Genomic DNA, 20259 nt, shown 5'->3' with positions numbered 1-20259 from the left:
TTGTTAATAAAGAGATAATTATTTGTAACATTTTCAAATACATTATAAATTATTTTTCTAGAGTTTAGGGGTTTTTTTACTATTATATTTGCTAAACAAATAAAAATTATCCCCAGCTGATATTATCCATTTATATGGTTGGCATTTTTAGTTTCTTAACCGAATTTGTTAAAAATTAGAACCCCACCATTCCAAGTAACATGGAGGTGACATTGTGTGGCAATTTGTGTCTTCATAATATACCTAAATCTATTAATAGTACCTCAAATAAAGACTTTGACTTCCTATTAGAATGTTTCTCAAACTAGACTTAATGTCACAGATTCTTCCTTCAGATTTATTTCTTTGTGAAATATCTCTGGAGCCAGAGATTTAAAAATGTACATGATATAAATTAGTGTGCAAGGACCGGCACGATCTCTACAGAAAACAGAATACTTTTTTATAAATTATGTTTTAGCTAAAAAGTACACTGTAGGTACCAGGGCCCTTGGTATTGCAAAGTTCATAACTTCAAACTCTTAAAACTCTTGTTATCAAGGCACGTCCAGTTCTGAAATAGGCAGCTTGCTCTGCAAACAGTGAGCACAGATGCTTTAATTTCTCTCACAGAATCTCAAAAATCAACAGTATTCTATAAACAGTTCACTTTTCCATATTGTAGCTACAAAATGTGAAAGGAAACTAGACTCGATCCTGGGTCTTAGAAGCTTTTCCCAAAAAATTGACATAATTTCCTGACTAATGAGAAATCCTGTATCTAAGACAAACTAGATTATGAGCCTTTCCCCCAGAGACTGTCATATCATTTGGCAAAAGAAATATATTTCTGTTTCATAAAATTAATGATTATTGTCCAAGTTTGTTTAATGCCAGAATTCATTTATTATTTTAATGGGCTGAATAGTCTTCTCTAAAGTCTAATTAAACTTTTAATAGCCAGTAATATAAGTGTATTGAAGAGTAATGAAGATTATTTTACTGCCAATGTATTGTGTCCTGGGAATTCCCTATTTCAGGAGCAGTCACAGTACAGGAGTATTGAAAAGAACAATTATAAAATTCTGCACGGCTCCTTTGCCCTGGTGCCCAGAGTGTAAAGGCTCCCACTGACTGCTCTTCTAGCAGTGTACCTGAATGAAGAAGTGTACCTGTTCTAGCAGTGTACCTGAATTACTCTAAAGCCAGCTTACAGAATTTCTGGAGCCATGTTTTCCGAACTTAGGGCATATGTCTTAGCCATTTGCAATCAGTGAAATCTCCTCATATCCTTTAGCATGAGAACATGAAAATGGAATGTGAAAGGAAAAACTGTACCAAGACTGTAAAAGTATATTGAGAACCTCAATTCTAATTTTGTACAAAACCAAACCCAGGCTAGGGTGAGGAAACACACTAATGCAAAATGCAGACTTTGAACAATAGTTTCTGGGTCAGTGCCAACCAAACAGTAAAAACAGCTGTGAAAGCAAAACGTAAGTAAACAAAGAATAAAAAAGAAAAAAAAACCAAAATAAAATAAACAAAGCCAAAACAAAACCAAAACCAAAACAAAAAACAAAACCAAAACCAAGCAAACAAAAAACCCAGAACAAAATCACACCAAAGTAAATGAACTAAAGTCACAAACACCTAATCTGTCCTCTCATGTGCTGAGGTCTTTAGAATGGAAAATATATCCTATTTCTCTCTCTAGAGAGAAAGTCCAGTTGACAGCTTAGTTATGATAAGAACCTTGTGTTTAACTGTAGTTATTTATAAATGGATATTAACACACATTTTAGAGATGAAATATTGTTTGGTAGTTGTTGTCATTGTCATTGCAATATTTTTTCTGGTTTGTTTTGTTTTGTTTTTTCTAGTGAAAATATTCACTTTGAGGTCCTTGTAAGAATTAAATGGACCAGAAAAAAATTCTTTGTTCAATTTATGATGATGGTTAAATTAGTTACCTCTCATTTATGACTATTCTAAATTATATCTCTCATTTTAATAGATGCACAATATTCTTTGATTCCTGCGCATCCAGTGCAATTCATTAATCCCATTGGAAGGAGAGAAAAAACCCATAAGAAAAGATGTAAAAAAAAGATTCTTTTTTTTTCAAAAGCCTATTTTAACCTTAAGGGAAAACAAGCAAAGTAAATCCAATTTTAGGCATCCCTTCCAATTCTCCACTCCTGATGCTGAGTTTCTAATTGAAAAGATTTCCCCAAAGCACATGATATGAGAGCAATGATGTGGATTAATTGCAGAATTTATTGGGTGGTGATATGGAAAAATTAACATGCATCACTGTGTGATTCAAATAATTTTCTATGGCAATCCTATGAAATAACCTCAATTTTAATGTGGAATAATGTAAGCTTTTTTCAATATCAATTAGGAATGACATTTCATAAGCCCTGCTGGGAGTTGCATACCCTGATACCACTGAAAGTCAGTATGAGTTCACTGCCAGTCTCCCTACAACCCCAGAAAAACACTGAATTCAGTGTTTTGGAGTACAGTCTCAAAAAAAAAGGACAAGAAAACAGGAACCTTCATTCAGTAAGCTGTTAAGTTCTAAAGTAGTCCCTGTCCTGGGTTTGAGATAAACAAGTACCATAGATGCAGTGGTTTGAAATACGGTTCAGCATTACCGTAATTCATCTCTTGGCTTTTCTTCAAGTTTAGACGATTTGGAAGACAGGGAGAGTGAGTGTCTTTTTACATAAATATCTGGGAAAACCCTGCAGTATGCCCAATTTTTACTTTTTTTAATGTTTTTAGTGGCACTGTTATAGGATGTAACAAATATGTTCCTTTCACCCTTTAGTCTTCTCAACTTGAATGTTAAGAGCTAAATAAAATGTTAATACTTAAACTTTCCTTTCCTTTCTTAAAAACTCTGAAGAGCATTTTGAAAAAAAAAATAAGGCATAACTGAGGTATCTTGATTTTGTTTTCTTGTTAAACAGAAGAAGAAAATGAGAAACTGATATACATATTAGATAAATAACTGTTTGGTTCTATTCAGTAGCCCTTTCTCCTTTGAGAATGTTTTCCTTACACCCCCAGCTCCCTACCTTGATTTTAAACATCCTTTAATTTTAAGGTTATTGCTGCTTACACAGTACTAAATTTTGTGATCATGGGCCTCTGGCTGAAATTATTTGCAGTAGTTCTTTTGGGAACGGGAATACTTTCTTTTGATTTTCAGTTGTTACCCTTAAAGATTTAATATTTCATAAAAGTCTTGATATAATCTAGGGATTAGTTATGTGCATAAATGACACTGCATATTAGAATCAAATGCAGTGATTCATTACAAATTTTATAGCTGACACCAATTGATAGTTTATCCACCACACTCTTGTCTCTGTCTTGTGACTCCCCTTTCTATCCAGGTCATTAAAATTATATAGTAAAAGAATACACACAGTTTGAAATTTGATTTTTTGGTCTGCTTGTTTTCTTTTTCATCAGAGAGTGCAAGAAACTTCATCAGATGAAATTTACCCTCGGACTTTACCCTCATTCTCATGTCATATTTGGCATATGATAAAAAAGAAGTGGCAGATGTGAAGGCTGATTAAAAAAAAAAAGGTCTGAAATGGTGACAATTCCCACTCCTGGTAGTAGACAGTACATTCCATGAGCAAGAAACACACTGATATTATGAGTCTGACTTGTTTGGTCAAGGTGAAAATATTTGCAAATGTTTTCCAGGAAGACCAGGAGGTACTGCTGTAAGTTTGCACCCAGGAGGGTTTGATTGCAATTGCTAGCGGCAATATCACCAATCTCAGAGCCTTTGCACTTATTTAGCATCAACAGTAGGAGAAAAAATGAGCTTGCAGATGACCTAGTACTGACAAGAGCTGTTGCACTTGTGTATAGCAAGAGGGGACACTTGTTTTCCCTTGATGTTAAATGCTGTCATTCAGAAAAAAAAAATTAAAAGAAAAAGTAATAATACCAGGGTCAAACATATGTTCTTTCTAATGAAAGAATCTAGCCAACATGATACACCACAGAATTTGTTCCACTGTTTCCAGCATGAGGACAGTAAACCTAAAAATTGCCATTATTCCCTGTTAAATGTTTATTTTGAAGACCTATACAGAAGATGGTCATTTCAGCACAATGTGAGTGCTAGATCAATCATACTTCTCTATACAGCCTTTAGATATACTGTAGAGACTTGATTTAATTAAGATAGATCAACTGAGAACAATTAAATGGGTAAATTCAGATGAAAAATTTGTTACAGCATACACAAATTTAACATGAATATGAAGATGTAGTGGTTGTTTGATTGTACTTGTAGTAGCAAATTTCTTCTGGTATTTTGGGTAAATCTGTATGTTGGGTAATTTATATTTATGTGTATAATATAAAGTAGAGAATCACAGAATCATGGAAGGGTTTGGTTTGGAAGGTTCCCCAAAACAGATGCGGTACTTTGCACTTGTTTCAGTTGAAGCCTATGAGGTTCCCATGGGTCCATTTCTCAGTCTTGTCCAGATCCCTCTGGATGGCATCCCCTCCTTCAGATGTGTCAACTGCACAACTCAGCTTGGTGTCGTCTTCAAACTTGCTGAGGGTGCACTCAGTTCTTTCATCTATGGCATTCATGACAGTATTAAACAGTACTGGGCCCAATACAAAATATTCCTGTCATGAGGAACATCACTCATGACTGATCTCCATTTGGATATTGAGCCACTGATCCCTACACTCTTGATGTGATCATTCAAGCAATTCTTCATCCACTGAACAGTCACCCATTGAATCCATTTCTCTCCAATTTAGAGAGAAGGATGTTGTGGGGGACCAGGTCAAAGGCCTTACAATTCCAAACAAAATTCATCTGTAGCCATTCGCTTGCCTACTGATGCAGTCACTCCACCAGAGAAGGCCACTAAGCTGTTGACACAGAATTTGCCCTTGGTGAAGCCATTCTGGCTGTCCCAATTTACCTCCCTATTATCCATGTGCAAAGTTTCCAGCAGGATCTGTTTCGTGATTGTCCCAGGCACAGCGGTGAGGCTGACAAGTCAATAATTCCCAGAATACTCCTTTCCATTTTGATTTTATAAAAATGGGATGCGATATTTCCATTTTGTCCAGTCCTCCGGGACTTGACCTGACTGCAACGACTTTCAAACATTAAGGAGATAAGGAGAGTGGCTTGACAACTACATCAGCCAATATTGTCAGGACTCTGAGAGAAGTAGTATATCAAATATACATATTTCTTTAGATTCTGTTCCTTAAGTTAAACCTAGAAGAGAATGTGGAAAAATTTTCCTACAAAAATAAATGGGAGAGATTAACAAAGTTAGTGGTGTCCTTGGGGTTGAAATCTTTAGAAATAATACTTTATTTTCCTTTTCATTGTAAATTTTGTAAATTTCATTTTAATTTTTCTTCATCCATCTTTATCTCCAGAGGAGGGCAACAAAGTTGGTGAAGGGTCTGTAACACGAGTCTTCTAGAAGTGGCTGAGGGAGCTGGGGCTATTTAGCCTGGAGAAGAGGAAATTGAGGGTAGACCTTATCACTCTCTCTGGTTTCCAGAAAGGCAGAGATAGCAAGGTAGAGGTCAGTCAATTCTCCCAGAAAACCAGTGACAGACAAGAGAACACAGTCTTAAGCTGCCCCAGGGGACATTTAGGTTGGACATTAGGAAGAATTTCTTCACAGACAAGCTGATTGGGCATTGGAATGGGCTGCCCAGAGAGGCAGTGGAGTCACTATCCCTGGAGGTGTTTAAGGAAGGACTGGATGTGTCACTGAGTGCCATGGCCTGGTTGACAAGATGGTGTTCAGTTGTTGGTTGGACTTGGTGATCTCAGAGGTCATTTCCAACCTGATGGAATGATTGGGGTTCTGTGATTTCTTCAATTTTTCCCCTTAATTCCTTGAACTTCCTGATCTTCTCTAGGTTGTTTCAACTTTCAATTCTTTGTATTTCCTGGGCCTGAGTTTATCTGTTGCTTGTCTGTCTATACATATTCATAATTATATCCTGAATATGCACATTCTAATTTTATTAATATACCAGAAGATAAGATCAGTATCTAGTCTATTCAGGCATTTGGACAGGAGAAAAAGCAATAAACAATTTTATTGCAGGTAGGAGTGTAACTTCTTTGCTATCAGGCACAAAAAAGAGCTTTTTAGCTGGAGTCCAGTGGTAGGCAGTCCTTCAAAAATTCCTTTTGGAGCCTTGAAGAGGCTTGTAGAGATCAGTCCCTCCAGGAATACTATAACTTGCTGCCTATTTCATGGCTGGCTTACCCTGACACTCAGTGCCAGGGTAGAAAAAGGGATGCAGTAAGGTTGTCTTTGATCATTGTGTGTATGAAACAGTAAAGTTCTCTGTGCTGCAAAGTTCAGGAAACAGAAACCTGATTAATTTATAAAATATTTTCATCTTTTTTTGATCATTTTTTTCAGACTGACTGAAGGAATGAGGGAAGCTCCCTCTCTTACCTCTCTTTGCAGCTTCTAGATAGAATGCAGTCCACAGCAACCAGTTTGAGATGGTTATGGAAATACATTTGATGTTTTATTTCTCCATTTATAAGAAACTCCATACTGGGCCAAGACAAGATAGGGTACCTTAATTATGTTTTACAGGATGCTTGCAAATAAGAATTTCTGAACAGACCAGAAATACCTTATAGAAAATGGGAAATAAATGTAAAAAGACCAGTCCAAACTGCTATTTTAGAGATATCATCAATCAGAGAATATCCTACTCTGGTAAACTGTCTGGTTGCCTCAAAGGAAGTGCTTAAATAAACTAAACTCTTTCTCTTTCTCTTTCTCTTTCTCTTTCTCTTTCTCTTTCTCTTTCTCTTTCTCTTTCTCTTTCTCTTTCTCTTTCTCTTTCTCGTTCTCTTTCCTTCCCCTTTCTCTTTCCTTCTTCCTCTTTCTATTTCTTTCTCTGCCTACTTTCCTCTTTTTCCTTTTACTCCCTTTGGGGTTTTTTTATTATTATTTTTTTTTATTCTAAGTTTTTTCTCCCAGAGAAAGAACTGTTAGTGCACTGAACATTCACTGAGAAAGGTTTTTTGGAGCAGATCCTAAAACACTCAATATTTTATGCTCGAGTTATGTCAACAAAAATTCCTATGCAAAAAGTACAAATCCTTTTATTTCATAGTTATTTTCACAGTCAAATAGAATGCTGATCAACTATTTGCCTTATTTCTTTCTTCTCTTCCTTTATTTGAGAATTGCACCATAACTTACAGATAATGAAAAAAAAAGAATTTTTTTTGAAATGATAATGAAAAAATGAAATTTTCTTTAATATAAAAAATAACCCCATAATAATATGTTAGAAAGGGATCAACTGTTAGATAAACAATGTAATCAATCAATATTTGAGGAAGTTCAAAGCATAACTCTTTAAATTCTGCTTTTCTTTTATTCTAGATTAATTATATAGGTCAGAACCAATGGACTATTCTAGGATGGCATAATCTGTGCATTACAGGAAAATTTTATCACTCTGCATTTATTTGTAGTCCATAGTATGGAAGCTACATCCAGCACAAATTGGAAATTGGAGTCTCTGCTCAGAGATGTTGAAGTAAAAAAGAGCCATAAAACAGACCAGGTTTGCCTTGGAATAATCTGAACCTCAAAGTTGTGATCATCTTCCCACAGAACAGGAAATTGAATTTTGACACATAGATAGTGGTCACATAAATAAAAATCCAATTACAAAGTTGGCTATTTGAGATGGAAATATCTAACCTTCTTTATCAGAAATTCCATTTTAGAAATATTTTATTGAGAAGGCCAAATTATTCCTTCATTCTGTAACATAACCATATTTTAATTTTTTAAGGGCAAGACATGCTATTATGTTGAAACATTCTTGGTCCGTTTATTCTTATGTCCAGAAATGTAATAGTAGTTATGATGAGATTCTTTAATAGTAAAAATATTGTTTATCTCAGGTGTTTCAGTAATAAGACATGATTATTTTTGCTAAATATTACAAATTAGTAGTTATTAGTACAATATCTTGAGTTCTATTATTCAACTGCAATTCCATAGAAGAAGAAAACTTTTCTAGCTTATTGTATATGCTAGAAGCATATAGAAAAGCAATTTAATACAATTTTCATACAGAAGATAAATCGAATGTGTCTGATTTACACATACTTTTGCTCTTGTCCCATATCTCTACTACACTCACCAGTATGAGAGCCTTACTATTTAAGTCTTTGTTTGATCTACTCTAGATTTATAAAAATGGGATTTATAAAAATGATGTCTAGATTTAGCTAGACATCAAAGGGGCTAAGAAATAACTGAAATAAATACAAGTAATCCCAAAAGTAATTCAGGAGCATCTAGTTGAGCTGTTCTTTTAATGAGAAAGCAAAATAAATATATCATTTATATCAGCATGGGTTTTTAAATTAGAATTCTGAAATTTTATCAGATATTTTGACTACTTCACTAGAATTCAGGTCTGTAGGTAATATAGGTCTCCTCCATACATATTAAAAAGATATAAAATCCCAAGAGAGAGGGGGAACCCTAACCATTCTATAATCAGATATGCACTGCTACTCATTTTGCTTATTGATGAAATGAGTTGGGGTTCATATGCAGGGAACATTTAAGTTAGCAAATATTGAAATACATTTTCTACTTTTTGCTGTTTAAAGAAGAATTGAAATAGATTTGCTGCACTTAGGAATTTGTTCTGCTACACTACTAACGAATGTATTTCTTGCAGCAGAGAGGCTCAGAAATGCCCTCTTTAATCAAACCAACACAATTTAGAACATTCCCGATAGTTGCTACTGTATAACAAGGGGAAGATTTTTCATGAAGCCTGAGGAAAATGAATGCAGCTCTCTCTAAAAATCCTCTTGCTTTTTGAGAGCAAAATGTGTGCAAATAATTTTTGACTGTTTCTTAAGATGGATGTCTAATAAATATTTAAAATTATCAATTCATATATTCAAAATAAATTTTTTTTATGTTCTGACAAGGCTCATATTTCCTCATATTAGGTTATGACATATATGGGTCTGACTAGATCAATATTTTCAAGTTTTGAATTTGCTGCAATGACAATTAAAGGAAAACAGAAATCAACATTTCCACAGTAAGGAATCAAAGACTAAACCATCTAAAAATTGTGTCTCATACAAGCATGAGCAGGAAAAAGAAACAAAGGAAGAATTAGTCAGCAAGTTGGCTGTACTACAATAAATGATTACAATATAAGACCTCCAAATTTTTACCCCTTTGAGTAGTTTAAATATGTCTGGGAAAATTTCTGAGGCCAACTGGCACAGAGGGGCATGTGTCAATGTTAATAAATTCTCTTAATCTCTAGATCAAGGACACTACATATAAAGTGCTTGTTAAGGACAATTCCTGGGATGTACTGGACCCTAAATCCTGACCAGACATTATTTGAAAGAACACTAGTTGGAAGAAATAAGTAATATTTCATGTTGGTGACTGAGGTCTGATACCAGGGATCAGTCTCTGGCCTGGTCCATTTCCTAGTATTGCAACTCTGGACTACTGTTAAGTATTGAAAGATAAGAATAAGAAACAAAGTGTCCTGTCAAGCTTAAAATTTCTAATCAAGGATCTTCAACTAGACAAGAAATTATTTTGGATCCATAAACTGAAGAGGTTTGAAAACTATGAGGATGGATCATGTTCTCCTTGAACATGCAGGGAGAAGGCAACATTGCAACTCAGGCAGTGGTGAAAGGCGCATGCTTTGGGAGACACACCTATGAGCTGTTCTCAGTTTGCTTATAACTTGCTTATAGGCTGAAAATGTTGGCTGTTTTGACAGAAGTGCATGTTCCACTAAGTGAGTCAAATTAAAAGTATTTAATTCACAATTTGAGTTTAAATTGACTTAGTAGTTAAGTATTTTTATAACAATGACTGAAGCACAATGATTTCCAGAAATATGTGATTGCAGGGACTATCTATATAGTGTGGCATATTTTAAAATTCAAGAATAGTCAAAATTCTTAAGATACTCTGGGATCCAGGTTATTGTAGCTGTGCCTTTTTGATGACAGCCTGAGCTGCTGAAATAATCAATGTTTTTTGTTATGTCTGTGTGAAAGTGTGATTTATATTCCCTTTGAAATAAAAGCTGAGAACAGGACAAGAAAAGCTGTCACTTTGCACTCTTTATTGACCTGTTCGCCCTATCTCACAAATCAAAGAAGGTATTTCACCACAAGATCCTATGCTTGTCATAGGTGAAACTGGTAAGAAGTCATAAGGGCCATGTAAGGAAGCTAGAATTACTTTAATACCTACCGAGAGAAAAGAAGGTAGGAAAGTGAAAGAGAGAGACCAATGTGGGACTGCAGCACAGGCACACACTCACTATTAGATCTAATGGGAAGCAGATTGCTCCCACCAAAGAGCTCTGGGAACAACTTGAAAATTCTCTGGATATATTCCATTTTAGCAAAGGAGTATGGAATAGTAGAAGGCAGGTTTGAAAATGTACTTGCTAAGATTTTTTTAAGCAGAGAAGCAGATTTAATTGTATTTCCCCCTAGAGCTGATAGGAATGACACAGCAACATCCTCAACTCTACTTCAAGATATCCCAGTACTCATTTACATCTCTTAATATTATATAAATATCAGTGTTGTCAACACCAGGCAAGTCATTAGTTAGAATGAAGGCCTTATATAATAGATTTCTTCCTTCATCTTTAAAAATAAAGAAAATGAATCAATATGTGAGCTGTGGATATTGTTTGTGAGTGCCAACCACTGGCAAACAGAGATTGTCACAAGGGAAACCTTATTTAGGTTAGTTTCTAACAAGTGGTATTCAAGTTCTCTCTTGCTGGATTTTAGAGTTCTCTAGCTTCATTAGAGTTTTGAGGTAAATCTTCTTTCATCTTCCCCTCACATTAAGCTTTTTAAGAATAGGAAGGGGGTTTTATTCTCTAAAGATGTATTTCATCATGATTAAAACAAAAAGAATAAAGATAACTCAGTTCTGCTGGGTAAAATGTAATAGACTGGAAGTTTGAAAGCAAAATCCTGGCCCCTGTGTTACCATTAATTCCCACAGTTTTACACTCACATAAGCAATTTTCAGTATTCTTCTGGGCTGCAGCAATCCAGACGTTTGTGTGCTTTAGTGTTTGACTGATGTTAAATGATTTCTGGGATGTCTGGCAAACTGCAGCAACTTGATTCCCAAGAAAGAAGCAGTGTTTAAAAAGTAGTTGTGGTGCGCAGTGTACACATGCCTCATGTTCCACACAGTCCCAAGTAGATCCCTAATAAAAGGTTTTGTTGTTGTTCTCCTTTTTTGTTTTGTTTTTTTGCTTTTTTCCTTTTACATTATATCGCAGACCTAACTGTCCATTTCCCATTCTCAGAAGACTCTTAAATACCTGTTTGAGTTACAGCCTTTCCTGCCCTTTGTGTCTGGCTCAATCTCCCTGTCCCAAACCATTCTCCAGAAGATTGTCTCCCTCCTTTATTTGCTCTTTTCCTGACTTTCTTAGTCATTTCCAATTGAAGAGCAACCTGCCTCTGCCTCCAGAGGCTCTCTGTCAGGACAAAGCAAGCAAGCAGCTGGTATTTTCCTGGGGTGCAGTTGCAGGTCTTTTAAAGGAACATTACATACAGTGCATGGTGGACAAACAAAACAGATACTCATCTTCAGGAAAATTCACCTAAAAGACTGGGTACTATCCTCAACTCAGCTCAGTTTGTGTTCTCTGTTGTGTTTCTATAGCTGCTTAATTACATAAGGATATTCATCAGTCCTGACATCAAGGACTTATTTAGTCAAACTTTGGAAAGTGCTTCTCAAGCTCCCTACTCACCATTAAAGTGAGGGACTTGTGGGAACATTCTGTGAAACTCAGAAAAGTAACTGAATAAGTTTTCCTTTTTTTTCTTGTCAAGAATACCATTGAACCAGGTACAAAAGGCAGTACCTTTCCATATAATAATGGAAAAATATGAGGAAATAGAACACATAAGTTTAGTATTACACATTTTTTTAAATTTTCAGTGTCACCGTCATTTTTAGTAATTTTACTAATTTGAATACTGAAGAAGATAATTATTTTTGAACTTATTGAATATAAGTTTTAAAACTCATCAGTCAATATAATGTATTTCAGTTAAATGCAGTGAAAAAGCAGTACCTACACAAGATTAATGTACAGGAAAACATAGTGTGTAATAGACTCATTTTATTATGAGTTTAATTTACTTTTGGCATGGCACAGTCTCTGAATCTGCAGTCTATCTGCAGGTTATGAACAAAAGAAAATAAAAATCCAGAAACACAAAAATATAATCTTCATACTATTTTTAATGTCACTGCCAATCTGTACAACACTTTCAGAAAATAAGGACTCTGTTATGTCAGGCAGGGCAAAATAACCAAACAAGAATATTGTCTCTTGGGCAAATAACATACAATCCAGGCAAAAGGTGGATCAAGGAGAAGTATTCCTAAAGAATCTGTATATCCCTGAAGAAATTATGACATTACAATGATCAGCAGTGTATCCAAAAACAATGGCAAGAACAGACTGACAGACAACCTACTGTCAAATTTTCCATGGGAATCATAGAAAATCACAAAGCTGAAAGTGAAGAAGAGATAAATGAAGTATTTTTTGAAAAAAAAAATCAATTCTTAACACAAATAAGTATCTGACATGTAGAATAGAAAAGAAAAAAATCCATTATAATTAGACCATTGCATGACACTTAGTAATTAAAAATGTGTTAAGGTCTATTAAGAATTTCTCAGAGCAAAACGTTTGCTTTAGAGTTTTTTTATTCTGACCTTAATTTTGAAATCTTCCAGCTTTCGAGGAAAGAATTCTATTTAATAAGTGATACTATTTCATTAATATCTTTCATATGTTTTCCTAAAAAAAAAAAAAAAAGAAACCAAACAAAACCAAACAAAAAAAAAAAAAGTAAATACAATGAATAGGCTTTCTAATTGGAAAAAACTAAATTATAGAAAAGTTGATTTGGAATATTTTTAAAACCTCTACCACTTTATCTATCACTAATTCAGAAAGATATATTTTTAATGGACCGTGCTATAATTTCTGCACATTATGTAAAACAAATCCATTTACATAAGGTAATGACAGCATGATAGGATTCTCTGGTGCTGAAATAATGGAAGCCAATTGTTATGATATATATTTTAATTAAATTGAACTTAAAAGCTTAGGAAGTGCATTTGAGTAACTGACAACATTATAGACTTAAGAGGCTGAAACAACCTTCTTACCTATAGTGAGAAATTTCCATTATCATTTAGTCTAACTTGAAAAGATCAAAGACCTCTTCTTCTTCTGTTTTCCCTGCTATGTATTTATCTAATTAAATGGAATTAGATTAATCAACAGCTTTTTGAGTTCTTGTGTTCAGCAAAAGCCAAAAGAAGAGATAATGACACAGAAAAAAGACAAATTAGTATTTTCAAAGAGCAAAGTCAGTCACCTCTGCTTATAAAATAGGAGCAAATTTAACAATAATAAGCTATTCCCAGCACAATATCATGACTGAAGATAGCTCCTAGATTAAAAAGAAAAGAAATCTAAAGAGTCCTAGAATTGCTCCTTTCTGCTCTTTTTTTTTTTTTCAGTAGACTGCTGTCAATGGGAACCTCTGACAAGGCCAGCAGCCTGATCTATGGAGATGAAATTTTTCTTGCTCCAAATCTTCCATTACACCAAGGCAAGGCCATTTTGAGTTCTTTTGTGAAAAGTAATTTTCAGGAGAGAAAATTAAAAAATCAAATAATAATAAAAAGTAGTTTTCTGATCTGCATTTATATTTAAAACTAATTATCAGATTAAGCTAACTGCACTTCATGGCAAATATTACCTTGCCTTCAAATATAATTGACACATTCTCCTCATACAAGCAGGGAAAACAGTAGGGAAAACACCGTTCATTTATTCAGAAAAATAAGTCTCTATTAAAAGTTGTCCTATCTCACAAGAATGTTGACTCACATGCATTGTGGAGAATTTTTTACTTTCCTCTGAAAGAGCTTATCATAGCAGTTGCTGGAAAGAGACATGCAGGAGAGTCAGGGGTAATGTGCCAAAATTTGAACGTCTGTTCTACTGCCACTGTACAGAGCAAGGCAATGTGCTGGTAATGCAATATTCAAGCACCTTCAAACCAGTTGTCTGGAGCTGCAGTTCTCATTTAAAGTCATCTGTTTTGTCATTTTAAGAGGCACCTCTTTCTTCTGAGAGATTTATTTGAATGATATCTCCATGTATGATTCTGATGAGATTTAGGATACCATCCGGCTTTTCTCTAGAGTTTCCTGAAGTTAGATTTTCAGAGGAGAAACTGTATGATACTCTGAACTCTACTCAGGGTAACTATCTTAAGTAGTCAGCCTGTTTTAGAAAAACAGAAAATCTGCTTAAGTCTCTTCCATTTTTACAAGAATTTGATATAGGTGAAGTGTAGTGTTCTTTGAAAATTCTATCTGTAGTACAACCTAATACATATAAAATTATCCTAGTGATTGTATCCTTAGGGGGTATTACATGTTTTTAAGTTGTTAAATTCTTGTAATATTTCTTTTTTTGTTATTGAATATGACCTTTTGTAAACAGAAGAAGTAAAAAAGTATTCAGCTTCTGTGAAATGCCACTTAATGTGAAACGATCTAGATAAAGCAAATGAAAATCCGTTCTGTGGGGATGTTATGACAAGCTACAAATGTATTTCAAAGGGTCCTGGAGAATTAATGGCCTGCATGTAATCCAAACTGCAATTATAAACTCAGTGAATTGGAACGCCCTCATTCTTCAGAATCCACTCAATCGGAAATGTTTCTAGATACTAAGAAAATTCTGGAGTTTTCCTCTGTTTTTGACTAAAATATATGTAAATTGCTTTTTCGTGATTGTGAATTTTACTGAATGAAATCTCCTTCATTCCTATCTTGTAGAAGTGATAGAGAAAATCAATATTTTATAATCTTATAAATTTTATAAGACTAAAAGCCAAAAGAATCACTTTTCCCCCTCTCCATTTTTACTTATTTTGTTTCAGTAGATGCACAAACTAGAATGGTAAGAACATCCATAGACTGCAGTTTTATGCATATTATTCCTCATTCCTTCTACTTGTTAGTCACAATCAAGGCATTAATCAAAATGATAGAAAACAGTGCAAATGCCATGGCATAATAATACAGGCTCAAATTAACACATTCACTTTAATATTCAATCACACAGAAAACCTTTCCAACTGTCAGATGATCCATTAGGTTGTTTAATGAGTTAGAGGGTACCTCTAAGCTTATGCATATATTACTAGACTATAGTACCATAAGCATATTAACAGACAATATACTTGCTGATTCAGATCACTACTTCCTTGGTCAAATACATGTAGCCAGCAGATCCCACATTTTCATTTGGGACCCTGGGTAACCCTCAGGTTAATTCTTATTGCCATGACATGGGCCTGGTAGGGCAAGTCATTGATAGCTTTGGTGGCTTTCAAGGGGACAGTTAGCAGTTCCCTTGTGACTAAAAAACTATTCTCTTTACTTACTTCACTGCAAAGCACTATTGATCATAGTGTATGTACACAAAAGTGGAAAGTGTCCCTGTGAAAGACAAGGCAAGAATTCAAGGATCTAGAAAGCAAATGAAAAAGACAGAAATGCCAAGTTGGATTGGAGAGAGGAAAATCTTGGAGTGCACAATCAGTAAAGTCTGGCCAGCTCCCTTTCCAACAGGGTGACTCAGCCAGGAATCTCAGCTGTTTGGAGGAGATAGTATAGCTTCCAGGCTCTTGGGACTGTGATACTGATTCACAGGGTGAAGGATTAGGAATACTGGATTGCTTGAAAAGCCTAAATCAATACCCAGAGATATTTTTTTACTCAAGGACTCAGGAACTATGACTTTTGATCCTCTATCCCCAAATTAGGGGAATTTGCATATTCTTACTGTAATTTTTCTTCTTAAAATATCTAGGAACCTATCTGAATTTTTTTAAGCATAAAATTTGAATAGGCTTCCTTTTGTATCAGGGATGGATGTTACTTTAGGCTATGATCCTTATACAAAAACCTGTTGAAAATTTGCTTGTTTTGAGGGGCAGAGATTGTGTTGTTTTAATTCTCTGATTTAAGTGCAAAATACACAACCTTTGAAATAGGACACTTATAAAACCAGAAAGCAATGCAGGGAAGGGTAAAACATTCAAACACAAAAATTAAGAAGTACATATGCACAAACCAAAATGAGTTATAAAGCAAAGTTTATCTTGCACCAAGCAAGCACGAACCTATTTCCCAAGGCATTAGAAAGCTGATTGATGATATCACGATGACAAATGAATTCTCATTTTGAATTCTGCCTGCTAAGTAATTAGTAATGTCATCAATATCATTACTAGCTCCTCATTCAACTTCATCAGCAAGCTGTTCCCATTGCTCATTTTTCAGCTTTTCCTTTCTGTGCTTCAGTCACAGGATGAATCTACATTGAAGACTGTTTCTAGCAACTCCCCAAGGGAGCAACAAAAAAATTAGTTGTCAGGCACAAGCAGTCTATTGAAACTCTGAACTACATTTTAATAGCAACTGCAGGACGTTATTTTGAAGTGGTCACTAACTTGAGAATTACTGTAAATAGTGTCAAGGACATCTTTCTTTTTTCCCTGAAATATATTTAGAAACTCACATAATATAAAATGAAAATACAATTAATGAAAATACTTAGTGATTATAACTGAGCAAGTGTCTCCAGGACAAAAGTTTATTAAAAATGTCTTCTCATCTCATTTTCTCATGCTACTGAGATGGAAAAAGCATTGCCAAGGAAATTGAACAAAATGCTGCCAATGCATATTTCCCCCAAGCGTCCAATGTTTTTTTTCATTTAAAAACCTACAGTCTTAAAAAAAAAAAAAAATCCTAATGAATGCTGAATGAAATATGTGAAACACCCACAACTGCACCTTTGAGGCCAAGCTATAATCTGAGCATAGGTATATTACATTAGAAAAGACCATTGGATTGCCAGTATTTGCCCTTTCTCATTTTCTCTGCAACCAGGTTTGTATTTTAACAGAGTATGACTAAGTTATAGACATTCTTGCTTTTGTTGTTCTATCTTTTTGGGAGGAGGGGGTTAAATAATTTATCCACTGCATATTTTCATGGCATTAGGACTTTTCAGAATTTATTTTAGACAAGTGGACTTGTCTACCTTTATATTAATTTTTTACCATATTTTTGGAATTCTGAAACAAAACTTGCCAAACATGTTTAGTTTAGTTTTTAAAACATTTTAGTACATGTATCAGTTTTTGCTCAACTGGATTTAGGTATCTTTGTTTAAAGATACAGATTCTGCTATTCCGTAAGAATTGTATCAAATGACTAAACAAGGATAAGTAAGGAGGAAATATATTTCCTCTTAATGCTGGTATCCATTTTAACAAAAAGTTAGATTACTTTAAGCAAATGTAATTTTATTACAAAACAGTCTAAATAAGTAATATACTTCAGTGAGGGTAGTTTTCAACATTAGAATCTCTGGTGTTTTCATTGTGCTCCAGTTTTTGATCCCATTTTGCATTGCTGAACAGAAAAGATCTAAGAAGAGGTGTTTGATTTTGTCCAAAGATGGTCAATAACTAATACCCTGTGTCCAAGTTACTTTGTTCTAGACTCTCTAGTTCACTTGAACTTTCAACAGAATAGAAAAAAAAATATTACAGTTTTGATGATTTATCATTGATCTACTTGTGTCAAAAGCAAGATTCCCTAAAATTGTCTTCTCAACAAATCTCAGAGTAAACCAATGAAAAAATAAAATTTGGGCACATGGCAGATGATCAGTAAGCCATAACTCCACCTGAAGTTCTGTGGTAAAGCCTGTTACAGTAATTTTATCACCGGAAAGGAACAGGAATATGATGACATTGTCAGTTGTCTAAACAGCAACTTCTGTGCCTCATCCCTGCCAGTCTGTCCTGGTCTCCAGCTGCCTCTGTGGAAGGGCTGGAACCCCCACACAATTCTGTTTCCTATGTCTCAGCCCCCTGTGACTGACCCAAGAACTCTCAAGTACCAGATGCTGGTTTAGATGACTGAACTGAGCTCTCAGGGTTTATCTGCACCATCAACTGTTGAGATTAACAGGAGAAAAAAAGAGAGGAAAAAAGAAAAATCATCTACTATGTCCATGGCAATGTGTTTATCTGCTCTAACTGGCTTAACTGCCCTTTTAATGCCCTTTTAGTCCATCAGCACCTTGAACTTTTTGTAGACTTGTAACATTTGATGTAATGAGACAAGGCAAAAAAAGGAAGCTTATTTTTTTCTTTCTGTCTCCAGGGGTATATGAGATTACTGAAATGCACTGCATTTTATTTTAAAAGTTTAAGATTTTTTTTTTCTAAATGATCTTAATGTCTACCTCCAAGATCATCAGGTTTTTTAGTTTTGAAAAACAATTTTGGGATTGAAATAATTTATAGAAATTTACTATTTGGTCTCACTGGTTTAATCCTTGCCTGTTGGTAAGAATACAGAATATTCTGATGGGTTGTTTTGGTTTTTTTTAATAGGAACAATTTTGCCTTTTTTTGACACCTTAATTTGATATGCAGTTGGAAAGACAGATGAAACAACAGTCTTAATATAAATTCCAGTTGGAAAAAAGTGAAGTGAGCTTATGACAAAGCTCATATTTGATATCTTGATTTTGTCTAATTATAATAAACAAAAAAATGGTTTATTGCCAGACAAATGGGATGATTTTGGTGGTGTGTATGATGGTATGATTTTTTGTTTGCTTTTTCATAAGGAATTTTTTCTATCAATTTACAAGTTCAGTAACCTGAGAAATGAGCTAAGTAGCAGTAAGTTTTAATGCAGTTATGGAAATATGCCACAAAATAGCATTTTTTAAAGTCTCATGTACCCTATAACTCACCAGCTTGTTAAAGAATTGGTATCTACACGAAATATTAATGAACCCTGAATTCAAATTAAATTTCAGTCTGTTTTACCGTAGTTCATGAATAATATGAGAAACTGACCTAAACTAACACTTCAGGACTCATTAAAAATAATTTTCAGTAGCAGCACTAGCCTTCACTGTTGCTTGTAAAAGATTTTATGTAGCACACTGAAATCTGGGAGTCATGGTACAATCTTCTTGCAAAACAACAGTGATTTATATGGATTCGTTCAGATCATTGTATTCTTGTGATAATAGCTCTTCCTTGATATCAAGTTTATTTTTCTTTCTCCAATATTTTCTCCATTCAGTGATTCAGATTTAGAGCTCTGGGTTTTCCCTTGTTTTCGTTTTTTTTTTTAATAATCCTTTCAGTGGTCTTGAATTGTATAATTTTCAAGGAGTAAACACACTTCCTAAGCTTTTTTGAATATTAGGAATGTACCTTACAAAGGGTGATTGACTCCAGCGTCTACTGACTGTCAGGTCTTCATTGATTTTTATTTCCTCAGGGAGCACTGTGCTCTGCTTCTTCAATCTATGCATATGTAGATTGGTAACAGAAGTTATTATCTTTTTGTGTTCTGATACAGAAAGTCTTCGGAAACCCACAACATTTTATCTTTATTTTTTTTCTGTTATTCAGTCCATTCTTCAAAGTGATATTGAGTTCTAGAAATGTATAAGAGTATTGGGAAGAGATTTTGCAGATTTTTCTTTTTAATATGAGTTTTTAGCCTATGAGTTCTGGTTGTAAGCTCATTTTCTACTGCACAAGTCCATACCTTATCAGGTTTCTTGTATCAGTTGTTTTATGATAACTTTCCAGATCCAGGGGAATTGATATGACTAGACTGGAGAACAAAGAATAATACTATGTTCAACAGATCAGGGGAATTAGGAAAAATAAACCCAACTTTTTATTTTCTTATACATAGAGCATGAAAGTATAACAAATATTTGAACATGATTTCTTCTTTGAGATTGTTTTCTTCATGCACTAAATTTGTTTTTACATTTAAAATATTCTTTTATTCTTCTATTTATGTAGCTGATTTCATAATCACATGATAATGACATCAGCTATTATATCTTTGCAACACTACTCATTATTGACTATTTACAGTGGAATCTAGAGATGAAACAAGATAGGAAGCCACTTGGTCCTGGCTTTTAATAGCATAGGATAGAAAACGTAATTTTATAAAATTGCCTACTAAACAGATA

Source organism: Molothrus aeneus, chromosome 5 (assembly GCF_037042795.1).
Source record: "Molothrus aeneus isolate 106 chromosome 5, BPBGC_Maene_1.0, whole genome shotgun sequence".
Lineage (NCBI taxonomy): Eukaryota > Metazoa > Chordata > Aves > Passeriformes > Icteridae > Molothrus > Molothrus aeneus.
Note: the sequence above shows the minus strand (reverse complement) of the source record.